The sequence below is a fragment of the Eurosta solidaginis genome, chromosome 1 (genome assembly GCF_040869045.1).
Source record: "Eurosta solidaginis isolate ZX-2024a chromosome 1, ASM4086904v1, whole genome shotgun sequence".
Classification (NCBI taxonomy): Eukaryota; Metazoa; Arthropoda; class Insecta; order Diptera; family Tephritidae; genus Eurosta; species Eurosta solidaginis.
This window is the reverse complement of record NC_090319.1, coordinates 274,597,247-274,614,824: the sequence shown is the minus strand read 5'-3', so window position 1 is coordinate 274,614,824 and position 17,578 is coordinate 274,597,247. Positions and strand designations below refer to the sequence as shown.

At 37.2% G+C, this 17,578-nt stretch overlaps 2 protein-coding genes across 2 annotated transcripts in view; one reads left to right on the top strand and one right to left on the bottom strand.

Moving 5' to 3' along the window:
• Positions 1-17,578, bottom strand: part of Elp6 (Elongator complex protein 6) — a 50,273-nt gene that overhangs the window by 26,868 nt on the left and 5,827 nt on the right. The gene's annotated exons all lie outside the window — the stretch shown is intronic.
• Dic1 (Dicarboxylate carrier 1) overlaps positions 2,000-17,578 on the top strand; it is a 33,063-nt gene continuing 17,484 nt past the window's right edge. Inside the window, exon 1 of the mRNA XM_067760839.1 lies at positions 2,000-2,322. The gene's annotated coding sequence lies outside the window, so the exon portion shown is untranslated. The remainder of the gene's footprint in view (positions 2,323-17,578) is intronic.

The window sequence follows — 17,578 nt, the reverse complement described above, 5'->3', positions numbered from 1 at the left end:
GATACATCTTTACATGTGTATGAACTAGTGGTGCACACAACCGGAGAACTGAATCCCAGAAGTCGGGTCTTTAAATGAAGCGAGCTTTCATAAAATATTTTGAAGAGGGCTTTAAATTTTTCAATTTTATAAAAAAATTCCATAATACATAATAAAGATATAAAAACATAATATTTTGTTGAATTTAAAATTTTAAATTTTTACTTTTATTATTATGAGCTAAATTTTTCGAAATTGCTTGTGCTTTGGACTCTCTTACAAAAAATAATGATCTAGGTCGAAGAGGCTCAGAGATATCCTGAAAAACAATTCCGACATGGTCCGCAAGTAATGCTGGAATGATCCAAAGATAGTACCAAAACTAATTCGAAAAGTATTCTGTAAGGATTCCGAAATAAATTCGAATAGATTCCAAATGATGCATGCTTATCAATATCTTGCAACTTGAAGTTAGACGTCTTGTTCAAAACGTAATGTTTATTTTTGACATAATATCCGGTGCCATTGACTGCTCAAAACTACTTGGGCAGTTGACTTCCAATGTCCCTAACAGAGCTCTCCGCTTTCACAGTACATTCCGCGTTGAAGTGCGGCGTTCGAATTACTTCAGTTTCGCACCTCTTCTAAGAGGTCTTGTAGAATTTAATCGCCTATCCAGAAGCCTTGACCTGGACTTTGCCATACCAAGGTCTCTGTTTAAGGCACGCATTGATTCCTATTACTTATCACAGTAAATCTTACTTTAAAATTGTTAAACTAGTACTAAGTTAACCTGTAATCTAGTCAGTAAGGTTGTTACCATTTGACTTAATAAAGATATGAAATGAAATGAAATGAAATGATCTAAAATTGATCTCGAAACGAGTCCCGAAATTAACTCGAAAGCCATGCCGGAATGATCGGAAAGAAAATGTTCCGATAAGATACCGTAACATTCCCGAAAATCGCCCGAAATAATCCAAAAGCTATTACCAAATTTATTGGCAAGTTGTTATAAGAATTCTGAAACTGTCCTTAAACAATCCTGAAATTATCTCAAACACAATCGGGAAACGGATCCAAATTGAACCCACAGCAGTTGCAAAATATTCCCGAAATGATCGCGAAAGGAGCCAAAATCCATCCCGAAATTACTTACCGACAGCTCCGAAATGGTTCTGAAACAGTCCCGGAAACAATCCTGAAATAAGCTCCACATCGATATTATTTCGAAAGATTTATGAAATGATTAAAGACATTCCAAAAATAGTTTCTAAGTGACCCCGAAACGGCCCCAATTTGTTCTAAAATCTTTCTTGAAACAGTCGAGAAATAATCCCCAAAAGGTTCCGATGTATTTGTGAAACAGCCCCAAGCTGATCCAAAAAATCTCGAAATAATCGGGACACAGTCCAGAAAGTGGATCCCGAAATTATTCGGAAAATGTCCCGAACTGCTCCTTTTTCGAGTTAGAATAACAGTTTTATGTATTTATATGCTGACCATATTAGTCCGGTAAATTCAGTGCAGAAATTTCTATCATTTTGTTTGTTTCTTTCTTTCTTTTATATTGCTGTTTTTCTTTACTAAATTTCTTACTGAACGATACAGAAAATAAAAATTTCCGGACAAGTTTCATGTTTACTATCAATACAGCCCAGAATTCCTCAAAATGCAAATGAATTTGAAGCCCGCGATTAACAAAATTTCACACTGAAACTAATATAGGAGTTCTGTTATCGTTCCGAGATGGTCGGGCTAGTACCGGAAGGTATGGAAATTCCTCGTATTGCTACAAGAAAAAGAAGGAAATGCAGTCCTTACTCGACTCTAATGCTGTAGAACCAAATATGTGAATTCAGCTAGCGGATCCCAATACACGGGTCTCACTCGAAGTATGCACCTACTATCTGTCAAATAAGTGCATCAATAGAAAGCTCCAAAACCCCACATTGCCTCACTATAAAGCTGTGGCTGTTGCTTATTGAGCAAATATCTTTAAGGAAAGGGGATGTAGAAACGCCAGAGTATCGCAGCAGTAGCGTAGTGTTTGGAAAGAACTTTGCTAGTGCGGCTGTCTCGCCGGTCATAAGTGCTTATGAGCTATTAGTGTAAGACGATTACTCGAACCTAGCGATCATATGGCTGAATAAAGCTGAGCATAAAGTTGTGTAGAAAAAATTATTTGGTATTGCAACAAGAAAATACGACAGTGTAATTACTGGAGAGGGTAGTAAAATCCAGAATAGAAAAATAAGAACTCATCCAGTAGAATGAAATAAAATTGACACAGAAATTTGTAATCGGGCGCAAAATAAAATATCTGTTTGTGTTTGTACAAAGGTATGTGGATAAAATTGTGTGCACGACCATTAATGTTAAGTGTTAATTAATAAAAAAAACTTTTAAAGCGATAAAATAATTATTTTGTTAAGAAAAAATGTTAAACCCAGCGCCCAACAGAAGGCAGAACAACGGTCATTGAGAAAGTTAAAACGAATTGTCATTTCAAATCCAAGTACATCGGAGGGGTATATTAAATCCATAATTAAATAAATAATAGATCATAAAAAATATTTGCATGTGTATGTGAGTGTGTTTACTTATGTAAATATGTATTGCTTTATTTTACAGCATTCTGCATAAAAATAGAAGCAAACAATTATGCAGCGTCATTTATGATCTTAAACCGCGTTTAAACTAAAACTGAAACTACTTAATTTCGTGTAATAAATTAAGTGCGTTTATATTGGAATAAAACATTTTGAATTGATCTCGTTATCTTAAATTGTTTACAGCAGCAAACAAGTAAATAAAAATCTTTCGTATTTAGTGTGTGATTTTTCGTATAACAGTGGTGGTTAAAAATTGTCTTCTAGATTTAATATAAGCTAAGTAGTTACATAATTTCATTCATTCATGCTTTCAGTGCAGATTTCATATTTGAAACTACGCAAATGTAAACTTAGACTAATGAATGCCAATAAAGGGTTCCAACTTTGCACAAAATTCAGGAAGAATGTCTGCTGTGGTGTCGCGCCACATCTATATCTAAATTGGTTTTGAGAAGACGGAAGTTGAGTGTTATCATCTCCATCCTTAGCTTCTTTAGCTCTTTAGTCCACCATGGAATAAAAGTACGGCTAAGGGTGTTCATGTTGCGTCGATGCTAAGTAGATGTTCAGTAGATTTTTGAGTCAGGCTGCCACTTAGATGAAGAGTATTCTCGATGCTAGCATAGGTGTTTCCCACGTCGCTCGTCGGCATAACAGCTACAATATGCGCACTATTTGGTGATTCCCTTTAGAATTTTCGCTGCTTCACTTACAGCCAGCATCAAGGTATCAACATTTGGGCGAATTTTGGAAAAAGTGGTAGGTCATTGAGGTACCTTGTGGTACTGACTCGACTGTACTGTAAATTATTTCATATTTCATTTTCACATCGTATTATCTTGGTCATCTCCCCGTTTTGAAATGCAACTTACGATCGCCAGGGACTTGAAGCCTTTAAATACTGTTCTCCAAAAAAATTGTCCAAGTTTTCACTGCTACGTTCACTTCAAACTTACTACCGCCTCGTGATAGCCTACAGGGATCGTTATTTGTGTGGCGCAACAAACGTAAGTTGTGTATGCGAAAGTATGCGGAGGCAACTACGCATTTTTACGATTGAAACTCAACTCCCTAGCCACTAAGTTCTGACAACAAATCTATTCACGTATGGTCGTTCTAACCGAGGTAATCACCAAGTTATAATCAAGTAACTCATTCAAGCCATAGGTTCGTTGCGTGAATCTGCTCCATCTCTAGTATTGATGTTGAGTCGGGTATTTACTACAGCCTTTTCTGCAAACTTATTCAAGTCATTTCGGAAGTAAGTACAACAAAACAATGCGCTGTGTGCATTTGGTGCCCCCAGTAAGTGAGGGGAAATACATTATGAGCTATTCGCTTGAGAGCAAGAATGTCTGAAAGAGCCCGACTGAGTATTGTGTTCCGGTAGGCGGTAGCCGGTGCACAGTGTCACGACGAGTTCAACCTATAACTGTGTTAGGTTATCTCTCATCAACCATCGTTCGAAAAGTACTATCTGTTCAAGTTGTGTGTCTATTTCATTATATACAATACAATTTTATTTCACTTACATTTGTTGTCCATATTTCATTTTAAACTTTTTTAGTTTATTTATTTTTTTATTGCATTTTTATATTTTTCTTTTTATTTGCATATATTTTTGTTTATATTTATTAATTTTTGAATTTTTTTATTCTCTCTTAATTATTTTTTTTTTACTATTGTTATAAACCTAAAGTGATATGATACAGTTTTATACAAAATTTATTTAAAAAATTATTAATTTGCATTAAAAGTATCATGCACATTTTATAATATTTTTAGTTGTAATTTTTTTCATAAATTATTTTTATTTAATTTTATTTTTTTATAGCATTTGCTTATATATTTTTATACCATTTTTTATATTCATTTTTGTATTTTTTTTAATGTTTACTTTTGGTTTAAACCTAACATAAAATTAAGCGGCTGATGCAAAAAAAATTATATTTAAATTTTTATTTTACTATTTCATTGATTCATTTTAAAAACTATTTTTTTTAGTTTTTTGTTTAGTTTTTTTAATATTTTTTTATTATTTAAATTTTTTATATTTTTTATATCATTTTTTTATATCTAATTTTATCATTTTTTATTATTACTCTTGTTTATTGATGTGTACTTTTGTTATAAACCTTACCTAAATTATATGGATGAAAGTATACAAAAAATGTATGGAATCAAAATTTAAATAAAATAATTTTGTCATGCTTCATTTTTAATTTTTTTATTTTTTACACTTTATTTTTGAATTTTTTTTTTACTTGTCTTATTTCCTTTTTTGTTCCCTTTTTGTTTTTTTTTTTTGTAACATTTTTTATGTTTGTTAAAAATCATATGTATTTAATAAGCGAGCTTTGCTCATATTGCTTTATACAATGGTTTTTGTTATTGATGTTAGAGATAAATTATAAGCCGGCAAAAAATCAATATTCGATTAAAACAGGTCGCTAAAATCATCAATGGATAAATTATAAGTTTACAAACGGCGATGGGTCCTAGGACATGTTTCTGAATTTCATTTCTTCATCAGCTAGCTTTTCGGGAGCTGAGCATTGAACTCGAATCTCCAACATTCATATCAGTACCTACTAGGACATGTTTATACATTTTTTTATTGATGTCTACTTTTGTTATAAGTAAAAAAAATAAATAAATGTAAGGCGCGATAACCTCCGAAGAAATCTAAGGCCGAGCTTCTCTTCCAATTTACGTCGTGCTCCTCTTGATTTTCCCTACAAATTGGCCGAACGGGACCTACATATTTTATGCCGCCTCCGAACGGCATCTGCAAGGCGGATGAGTTTTCACTGAGAGCCTTTCATGGCAGAAATACACTCGGAGCGCTTGCCAAACACTGCCGAGGGGCGACCCCGCTTAGAAAAATTGTTTTCGAATTGAAAAACCTTATTTCTAAAATTTTGATGTTGCTTTGCCCGGGGCGTGAACCCATCTGTTATGGATTCGCATCTTTAATGGAGCAGTAAGGAAGGCAGTCGGCATGATCTAGTGGTGCTCTGTGGCTAGTAATGTCGGCTGGGCTGGGTTCTTGCCAACCTTGCTGTCCTGCGCCATAAACAGAAAAAATTTCCTATCATGCCTTAAAAAAAAAAACGTCAAAAAGCGCAGAACTAATTCAAAACGCTTATAATTTAAAAACAAAACGATGTGGTAGGCGGAGCACGCTACCATCACACCACGGTGGCCGTGGTGGTTGTTATAAACCTATTATAAAACAAGTAAGGAAGGCTAAGTTCGGGTGTAACCGAACATAACATACTCAGTTGAGAGCTATGGAGACAAAATAAGGAAAATCAATCTGGGGTAACCCTGGAATGTGGTTGTATAACATGTGTATCAAATGAAAGGTATTAAAGAGTATTTTAAGAGAGAGTAGGCCATAGTTCTATGGATGAACGCCATTTAGGGATATCGCCATAAAGGTAGACCAGGGCTGACTCTAGAATTTGTTTGTACGATATGGGTATCAAATGAAAGGTGTTACTGAGCATTTTAAGAGGGAGTGGGCCTTAGGTCTATCGGTGGACGCCTTTTCGAGATGTCCCCATTAAGGTGGACCAGGGGTGATTCTATAATGTGTTTGTACGATATGGGTATCAAATGAAAGCTGTTAATGAGTATTTTGAAAAGGAGTGATCCTTAGTTCCATAGGTGGACGCCGTTTCGAGATATCGCCATAAAGGTGAACCAGGGGTGTCTCTAGAATGTGTTTGTACGATATGGGAATCAAATGAAAGGTGTTACTGAGCATTTTAAGAGGGAGTGGGCATTAGGTCTATAGGTGGACGCCTTTTCGAGATATCGCCATTAGGGTGGGCCAGGGGTGACTCTAGAATGTTTGTACGGTATGGGTATCAAACGAAAGGTGTTACTGAGCATTTTAAAAGGGAGTGGGCATAAGGTCTATAGGTGGACGCCTTTTCGAGATATCGTCATTAGGGTGGGCCAGGGGTGACTCTAGAATGTGTTTGTACGATATGTGCATCAAACGAAAGGTGTTACTGAGCATTTTAAGAGGGAGTGGGCATTAGGTCTATAGGTGGACGCCCTTTCGAGATATCGCCATTAGGGTGGGCCAGGGGTTACTCTAGAATGTTTGTACGATATGGGTATCAAACGAAAGGTGTTACTGAGCATTTTAAGAGGGAGTGGGCATTAGGTCTATAGGTGGACGCCTTTTCGAGATATCGCCATTAGGGTGGGCCAGGGGTGACTCTAGAATGTGTTTTGTACGATATGGGTATCAAATGAAAGGTGGTAAGGAGTATTTTAAAAGGGAGTAATCCTTAGTTCTATAGGTGGACGCCTTTTCGAGATATCGCCATAAAGGTGGACCAAGGGTGACTCTAGAATGTTTGTACGATATGGGTATCAAACGAAAGGTGTTACTGAGCATTTTAAGAGGGAGTGGGCATTAGGTCTATAGGTGGACGCCTTTTCGAGATATCGCCATTAGGGTGGGCCAGGGTGACTCTAGAATGTGTTTGTACGATATGGGTATCAAATGAAAGGTGGTAAAGAGTATTTTAAAAGGGAGTAATCCTTAGTTCTATAGGTGGACGCCTTTTCGAGATATCGCCATAAAGCTGGACCAAGGGTGACTCTAGAATGTTTGTACGGTATGGGTATCAAACGAAAGGTGTTACTGAACATTTTAAGAGGGAGTGGGCATTAGGTCTATAGGTGGACGCCTTTTCGAGATATCGCCATTAGGGTGGGCCAGGGTGACTCTAGAATGTGTTTGTACGATATGGGTATCAAATGAAAGGTGGTAATGAGTATTTTAAAAGGGAGTAATCCTTAGTTCTATAGGTGGACGCCTTTTCGAGATATCGCCATTAGGGTGGGCCAGGTGTGACTCTAGAATGTTTGTACGATATGGGTATCAAACGAAAGGTGTTACTGAGCATTTTAAGAGGGAGTGGGCATTAGGTCTATAGGTGGACGCCTTTTCGAAATATCGCCATTAGGGTGGGACAGGGGTGACTCTAGAATGTTTGTACGATATGGGTATCAAACGAAAGGTGTTACTGAGCATTTTAAGAGGAAGTGGACATTAGGTCTATAGGTGGACGCCTTTTCGAGATATCGCCATTAGGGTGGGCCAGGGGTGACTCTAGAATGTTTGTACGATATGGGTATCAAACGAAAGGTGTTACTGAGCATTTTAAGAGGGAGTGGACATTAGATCTATAGGTGGACGCCTTTTCGAGATATCGCCATTAGGGTGGGCCAGGGTGACTCTAGAATGTGTTTGTACGATATGGGTATCAAATGAAAGGTGGTAATGAGTATTTTAAAAGGGAGTAATCCTTAGTTCTATAGGTGGACGCCTTTTCGAAATATCGCCATTAGGGTGGGCCAGGTGTGACTCTAGAATGTTTGTACGATATGGGTATCAAACGAAAGCTGTTACTGAGCATTTTAAGAGGGAGTGGGCATTAGGTCTATAGGTGGACGCCTTTTCGAGATATCGCCATTAGGGTGGGCCAGGGGTGACTCTAGAATGTTTGTATGATATGGGTATCAAACGAAAGGTGTTACTGAGCATTTTAAGAGGGAGTGGACACTAGGTCTATAGGTGGACGCCTTTCGAGATATCGCCATTAGGTTGGGCCAGGGGTGACTCTAGAATGTTTGTACGATATGGGTATCAAACGAAAGGTGTTACTGAGCATTTTAAGAGGGAGGGGGCATTAGGTCTATAGGTGGACGCCTTTTCGAGATATCGCCATTAGGGTGGGACAGGGGTGACTCTGGTATGTTTTTGTACGATATGGATATCAAATTAAAGGTATTAATGAGGGTTTTAAAAGCGAGTGGCCCTTAGATGTATATGTGAAGGCGTTCTCGCGATATCGACCAAAATGTGGACCAGGTGATCCAGAAAATCATCTATCGGGTACTGCTAATTTATTTATATATGCAATACCACTAACAGTATTCCTGCCAAGATTCCAAGGGCTGTTGATTTCGCCTTGTAGAACTTTTTCATTTTCTTCTACTTAATATGGTAGGTGTCACACCCATTTTACAAAGTTTTTTCCAAAGTTATATTTTGCGACAATAAACCAATCCAGTTACCATGTTTCATCACTTTTTTCGTATTTGGTATAGAATTATGGCATTTTTTTCATTTTTCGTAATTTTTGATATCGATAAAGTGGGCGTGGTTATGGTCAGATTTCGCCCATTTTTTATACCAGGAAAAAGTGAGCTCAGGTAAGTACTTGGGCTAAGTTTAGTAAAGATATATCGGATTTTGCTCAAGTTATTGTGTTAATGGCCGAGCGGAAGGACAGACGGTGGACTGTGTATAAAAACTGGGCGTGGCTTCCACCGATTTCGCCCATTTTCACAGAGAACAGTTACCGTCATAGAATCTATGCTCCTACCAAATTTGAGAAGGATTGGTAAATTTTTGTTCGACTTATGGCAATAAAAGTATTCTAGACAAACTAAATGAAAATGGGCGGAGCCACGCCCATTTTGAAATTTTCTTTTATTTTTGTATTTTGTTGCATCATATCATTACTGGAGTTGAATTTTGACTTAATTTACTTATATACAGTAAAGATATTAAATTTTTTGTTAAAATTTGAATTTAAAAAAATTTTTTTTTTAAAAGTGGGCGTGTTCTTCATCCAATTTTGCTAATTTTTATTTAGCACATATAGAGTAATAGTAGTAACGTTCCTGCCTAATTTCATCATGATATCTTCAACGACTGCCAAATTACAGCTTGCAAAACTTTTAAATTACCTTCTTGTAAAAGTGGGCAGTGCCACGCCCATTGTCCAAAATCTTACTAATTTTATATTCTGCGTCATAACGTCAACACATCTACCAAGTTTCGTCGCTTTATCTGTCTTTTGTAATGAGTTATCGCACTTTTTCGGTTTTTCGAAATTTTCGATATCGAAAAAGTGGGCGTGGTTATAGTCCGATATCGTTCATTTTAAATAGCGATCTGAGATGAGTGCTCAGGAACCTACATACCAAATTTCATCAAGATACCTCAAAATTTACTCAAGTTATCGTGTTAACGGACGGACGGACGGACGGACGGACGGACGGACGGACATGGCTCAATCAAATTTTTTTTCGATCCTGATTATTTTGATATATGGAAGTCTATATCTATCTCGATTCCTTTATATATGTACAACCAACCGTTATCCAATCAAACTCAATATACTCTGTGAGCTCTGCTCAACTGCAACTGCAACTTTTATCAACTCCTTCAATTAACTTCTTTGTTTTATTTTTGATATTTTATGAAAAACTTGTATGAATTTTGTAACTTAAACTACGCAACCTAACCTGAAAAACGTTTTCGGAAAACTTCGAAAATTCGAGAAAATTTTAGGAAAATTTTGTACTTTTTATTTTGAGTCTTCCGTTTCTTTTTTTTGTTGGTATGCGGTTTTTTAGTAGTTCTATCAATTTTAGTGTAACAAAATACAAGTTATAGGTCGCTCAAAATTCGTTTTGATTTTGGGCAATCTTTTATTCCAAAAGGTATTTTACATTTTCCTCCATACAAAGTGTGACATTCTTTTAAATGGAAAAAAATCTGAAACAGCCTTCGGAAAAAAAATTTTTCAAAAATCAATGCCAACTTTGAGGACCTATTTCTTGTTTAACTTGAATTAATTGGGCTACAAAGCTGCATACTCAAAAAAGTTCAAGGAACTCCAAAAATAAAGTTTAATATTCTCGTGAAGTTTTTTCGAATTTTTTCAAAAAGGTTTTGGATTTTGTTTTGCTTAGTTTGAGTTACAAAAATCATGAAAGCGTTTCTTTAAATTATCGAAAATAGAAAAGGAAGGATTTAAGTGACGAAATTCGATAAAAAAATTCCGCTGCTATTTTAGTGTTCGCTGCTGTAAGCACAAAGCACTTTACTACACCATTAAAAGATTTTTGCTTGGCGCAGAATATTGGGAAATATTGTGTCTGAAAATTTCGTAATATTACGCTTAATTAAATTTATTCAACGCTTTTTCTTTAGCTTTAGTTTGGGCGCCTGCTTATTCAGCTGTGAAGCAATCTCGATAAATATTATTATTTGTATTAATTTATTTAAGTCGATTTTTGGTAAGCGCCTACCAAAGCAAAGGTAATCGTAAACTTTTGGAATTTGGACTTTTCTGAACAATGGTTTGATAACTTTAAAAGAATTTCGAAAACAAAAATTGTAAAGAAAACTTGCTTCACAAAAATAAACAGAATGAATTGAAAGTAATTGAAATTTCCACAAGCATAAATAAAAAAAAAGAATAAATGTTAATTTCAATCAAACGTTGTGAGTGGTCTAAACTTTAAAGTGTTTTGAGTGTATTTAGTAGATATATCCAACAACCACTAGAGTGTCATTGAGTTATGACTAGGGCTGTGAACTGCATCCGGATTTTTCAACTATCCGGATAAACCGGATTTTCGAATAACCGGATAGCTAAGCAAAAAATCCGGCTATCCGGATATCCGGATTCAGCCCTAGTTATGACTTTCGCTTCATTTAATTGTACTGTTAAGTGCCGGAAAGTAAGCAGCAACATTTTTAAACTTTTGTTTCCATTGGAATTTTTGTTTGTCTAATATCTCCTATCGTGCGTGCACTACAACGCCTCAATAGATAACATTAGCACCAAAATATAACACCTCCAATAACAACAAATAAGAAAGTTTAAGCTTGGTCGGAAGCGCATATTTATACCCAGCTGGACAGGACAGTTTGCTTAATTTTGTGATATGTATATATAAAACTAGCTGATGCCCGTGGGTTTTACCCCACGTTTCTATAAAAATATGCAAGCTACGCGTAACTGACCATGGGTAAAACTTGAGTTGGTAAGATTGACTTCTGCTACAGCTAATGACTCTTGTTGTATGATATAATCATATTTGTAACAGGATTCCCCTCTCGTAGCTGAGGTTGACAATTGAGTTGCAGAAGTTCTGAAGCTATAAAGGTTTGTATTGCGCTCATCAATGCCTTTTTGAAGGATCAATCGATGAGGAGAAATTTCTGATGGCTTAAAAGAGCTAATAAACTCAATCGGATACGCACAGGTTGGGACTTCCACGACTGTGTTAATAGAGTGATAAGTTGTCTTGGTTCTAGTTATATTAACATCCTCATTTTAAGGTGCCTAAATTCCTTTTCTCAAAGTAATTTATAGTTTGTAAAGATATATTCAATACTAGAAAGAAACATTAGATATTAAAGCTTCAGGTGATGTCATAATTTCTCAAAAATTTGCAGAAAAAGAAATCAAATCTGTTAGTAAAGAAATAGGAATTTTGCCATAATTAATTTCAAGAAGTTGTTTAGTAAGAGCTGCTGCTGAAGTGTTTCCGCCAAAATGCCCTCTCATATTTCTAAAGGGATTAATTTTTGTACGTAAAGCCGTCGATAGCTATAGACGAAAAAGCACGCATTTACTTCAACTGCAGCTGTTCCAGCAAGTAACAGGAAAGCACCACTTTGGGATGATCATTACACCTTAAAATTACATAAATTAATATCAAATTAAACAGAAATGTTTTTTTCCAGTTCCTCCATGCTTATCGAAAAATACCAACCCTAAAGATAACATAAAAGAATACTAAAGGAATAACAGCCAAACCGACCTCTGCAATCAAACTTTACGTGTTTAAATAACCTAAATTTTAAGGCAGCCATAGTTCTGAAAGTCTCATTTGCCTTGTTTTTTTTCAATTCCTTATATAACTGGTGCTGTTAGGACTTAACGTCATATAGCTCCATACCAATTTTCATTATTCCATTTCTATGGGAGGTGCCACGCCCCTTCTTACTCACCCCTTATTTTCTTAATGGTTTTAGGGATTGATCCCATTTAACTCTTTACGGGATTCAATGTTCTTGCATGAATACTTCCAGAGTTATGCTGTATCAAACATTCCGTTTGTATAGTAGGAGCCACCCCCCTTTTTATACTCAGTTGAGCAGAGCTCACAGAGTATATTAAGTTTGATTGGATAACGGTTGGTTGTACATATATAAAGGAATCGAGATAGATATAGACTTCCATATATCAAAATAATCAGGATCCAGAAAAAATTTGATTGAGCCATGTCCGTCCGTCCGTCCGTCCGTCCGTTAACACGATAACTTGAGTAAATTTTGAGGTATCTTGATGAAATTTGGTATGTAGGTTCCTGAGCACTCATCTCAGATCGCTATTTAAAATGAACGATATCGGACTATAACCACGCCCACTTTTTCGATATCGAAAATTTCGAAAAACCGAAAAAATGCGATAATTCATTGCCAAAGGCGGTTAAAGCGATGCAACTTGGTAGATGGGTTAACGTTATGACGCAGAATAGAAAATTAGTAAGATTTTGGACAATGGGCGTGGCACCGCCCACTTTTACAAGAAGGTAATTTAAAAGTTTTGCAAGCTGTAATTTGGCAGCCGTTGAAGATATCATGATGAAATTTGGCAGGAACGTTACTACTATTACTATATATGTGCTAAAAAAAATTAGCAAAATTGGATGAAGAACACGCCCACTTTTTAAAAAAAATTTTTTTTAAATTAAAATTTTAACAAAAAATTTAATATCTTTACTGTATATAAGTAAATTAAGTCAAAATTCAACTCCAGTAATGATATGATGCAACAAAATACAAAAATAAAATAAAATTTCAAAATGGGCGTGGCTCCGCCCATTTTCATTTAGTGTGTCTAGAATACTTTTAATGCCATAAGTCGAACAAAAATTTACCAATCCTTTTGAAATTTGGTAGGAGCATAGATTCTATGACGTTAACTGTTCTCTGTGAAAATGGGCGAAATCGGTGGAAGCCACGCCCAGTTTTTATACACAGTCCACCGTCTGTCCTTCCGCTCGGCCGTTAACACAATAACTTGAGCAAAAACCGATATATCTTTACTAAACTTAGCCCACGTACTTATCTGAACTCACTTTATCTTGGTATAAAAAATGGCCGAAATCCGACCATAACCACACCCACTTTATCGATATCGAAAATTACGAAAAATTAAAAAAATGCCATAATTCTATACCAAATACGAAAAAAGGGATGAAACATGGTAACTGGATTGGTTTATTGACGCAAAATATAACTTTGGAAAAAACTTTGTAAAATGGGTGTGACACCTACCATATTAAGTAGAAGAAAATGAAAAAGTTCTACAAGGCGAAATCAACAGCCCTTGGAATCTTGGCAGGAATACTGTTAGTGTTATTGAATATATAAATAAATTAGCAGTACCCGACAGATGATTTTCTGGATCACCTGATCCACATTTGGTCGATATCGCGAGAACGCCTTCACATATACATCTAAGGGCCACTCGCTTTTAAAACCCTCATCAATACCTTTAATTTGATATCCATATCGTACAAACACATTCTAGAGTCAACCCTGGTCCACCCTAATGGCGATATCTCGAAAAGGCGTGCACCTATAGACCTAATGCCCACTCCCTCTTAAAATGCTCAGTAACACCTTTCGTTTGATACCCATATCGTAAAAACATTCTAGAGTCAACCCTGGCCCACCCTAATGGCGATATCTCGAAAAGGCGTCCACCTACAGACCTAATGTCCACTCCCTCTTAAAATGCTCAGTAACACCTTTCCTTTGATACCCATATCGTACAAACATTCTAGAGTCACCCCTGGCCCACCCTAATGGCGATATCTCGAAAAGGCGTCCACCTATAGACCTAATTCCCACTCCCTCTTAAAATGCTCAGTAAACCCTTTCGTTTTATACCCATATCGTACAAACATTCTAGAGTCACCCCTGGCCCACCCTAATGGCGATATCTCGAAAAGGCGTCCACCTATAGACCTAATGCCCACTCCCTCTTAAAATGCTCAGTAACACCTTTCGTTTGATACCCATATCGTACAAACATTCTAGAGTCACCCTTGGTCAACCTTTATGGCGATATCTCGAAAAGGCGTCCCCCTATAGAACTGAGGATTACTCCCTTTTAAAATACTCATTACCACCTTTCATTTGATACCCATATCGTACAAACACATTCTAGAGTCACCCTGGCCCACCCTAATGGCGATATCTCGAAAAGGCGCCCACCTATAGACCTAATGCCCACTTTCTCTTAAAATGCTCAGTAACACCTTTCGTTTGATAACCATATCGTACAAACATTCTAGAGTCACCCCTGGCCCACCCTAATGGCGATATCTCGAAAAGGCGTCCACCTATAGACCTAGTGCCCACTCCCTCTTAAAATGATCAGTAACACCTTTCGTTTGATACCCATATCGTAAAAACATTCTAGAGTCACCCTTGGTCCACCTTTATGGCGATATCTCGAAAAGGCGTCCACCTATAGAACTAAGGATTGCTCCCTTTTAAAATACTCATTACCACCTTTCATTTGATACCCATATCGTACAAACACATTCCAGAGTCACCCCTGGCCCACCCTAATGGCGATATCTCGAAAAGGCGTCCACCTATGGACCTAATGCCTACTCCCTCTTAAAATGCTCAGTAACACCTTTCGTTTGATACCCATATCGTACAAACACATTCTAGAGTCACCCCTGGCCCACCCTAATGGCGACATTTCGAAAAAGCGTCCACCTATAGACCTAATGCCCACTCCCTCTTAAAACGCTCAGTAACACCTTTCATTTGATTCCCATATCGTACAACTAGAGACACCCCTGGTCCACCTTTATGGCGATATCTCGAAACGGCGTCCACCTAGGGAACTAAGGATCACTCCTTTTCAAAATACTCATTAACAGCTTTCATTTGATACCCATATCGTACAAACATATTCTAGAGTCACCCCTGGTCCACCTTTATGGGGATTTCTCGAAAAGGCGTTCACCTATAGAACTAAAGCCCATTACATTTTAAAATACTCATTATCACCTTTCATTTGATACCCATATCGTACAAACACATTCTAGAGTCAGCCCTGGTCCACCTTTATGGCGATATCCCTAAATGGCGTCCATCCATGGAACTATGGCCTACTCTCTCTTAAAATACTCTTTAATACCTTCCATTTGATACACATGTCATACAACCACATTCCAGGGTTACCCTAGGTTCATTTTCCTACATGGTGATTTTCCTTATTTTGTCTCCATAGCTCTCAACTGAGTATGTAATGTTCGGTTACACCCGAACTTAGCCTTCCTTACTTGTTTATATTGATGTTATGTTTAGCCTATGACCATCTTTGGAAGGTTTCTAGTGGGTGATTCAAATTTAGTTGTGATCGGCCGATCCGTTTAGAACGCAACCGGATTTATACCTATATACAAACATTCATAATTTTAACTTTATATATATACTAGCAGACCCGTCAGACGTTGTTCTGCCCTAAATTTGGTCTACCTGCATACATTTTAATAAGCTTTTTCTCTCTAACTCTGCCCTCACCTCTTCACTTCTTCTTAATCATTTTATTCAATACTCCCTCCGTCTTTTTCGCTTCATATATCTCTATCTTCGTCTCACTCTATCCCTTTCTCAGTCTCCTTACCCCTTTTCTCTTCTCTCAAGTTTTTCCCATTCTTCTTCATCCCTTATTGCCAGTCCCCCAGGGTGGTATGTATTTTGTTCCAGTCCCATTCTGAGTTCCAGTCCCACTCCGAGACTCAGTCCCAATCCTAGTCCTAATCGCATTCCCAGCCCGTCTCTGGTCTACTTCCCCCTAAAAAAGGATCGTAAATACTAATATAGGCAAATTTATATACCAAATTTCAGACAAATCGAATAAGACGTATGTAAATAGGTATGTGGGTATTATCAATTCATGCTTTTTTCGGCTTCGCATGCATATTTATCAGTTTTGCCAGGTTGATGCGACTAAATCGAATATCACAATGAAAATAACTTTAAAGCTCTGAGCAACAGCTTTCATTTGATATCCATATTACACACACATTCTAGGGGTATCCGGGTCCACGTTTTGGCCTCTATCTCGAGACCCTAGTCACCCAGCGTTATAAATTACTCTGTACTAAAGCACACATCAACAGCTTCAATTTGATACCCATAATGTAAAAACACGTCCTAGTGTTACCCTGGTCCACGTTTTGGCCTCTATCTCGAGACCCTAGTCACCCAGCGTTATAAATTACTCTGTACTAAAGCACACATCAACAGCTTCAATTTGATACCCATAATGCAAAAACACGTCCTAGTGTTACCCTGGTCCACGTTTTGGCCTATATCTCAAGATCCTAGTCACAAACAGATATGAAAATTACCCTGTACTATAGCACTCATCAACAACTTTCATTTGTTATCCTTCTTCTATAAACACTTTCTAGGGGTATCAGGGTCCACGTTTTGGCCTCAATTTCGAGACCCTAGTCACCAATAGGTATGAATACTACCCTGTACTAAAGCACTCATCAACAGCTTTCATTTGTAATCCATATTCTATAAACACATTCTAGGGGTACACGGGTCCACATTTTGGCCTATATCTCGAGACCCTAGTCACCCACGGGTACGAAAAATACCCCGTATCAAAGTACCCATAAATAGCTTCCATTTGATGCCCACATTTTACAAACATATCCCAGGATTACCAGGTCCACGTTGTGATCTCAAGACCCTATCCAGAACGGGATAAAAAGTATCCTATGTCTGTCTCCTGGTTCTAAGCTACCCCTCCACCAATTTTCAGCCAAATCTGTTCATCCGTTCTTGAGTTATAAATAGTGTAACTAACATCACTTTCTCTTATATATGTATGTACATATATACATCAAATTAGCTCGCCATTCCTGTGCCATCCACCGAGCGTGGTGGAAGGCGCCTGGTGCTGAAAATGTATAGCTCTTTCGAGAACAACCAAGAAAAACAAGTGCTAGTTCTTTATAGTCTTCACGAGGCTGTCTTGATACTAAAATGTGATGGAAGCTATCTACAAGCTCTTCTTTATTAGGTGTTGCTGTTC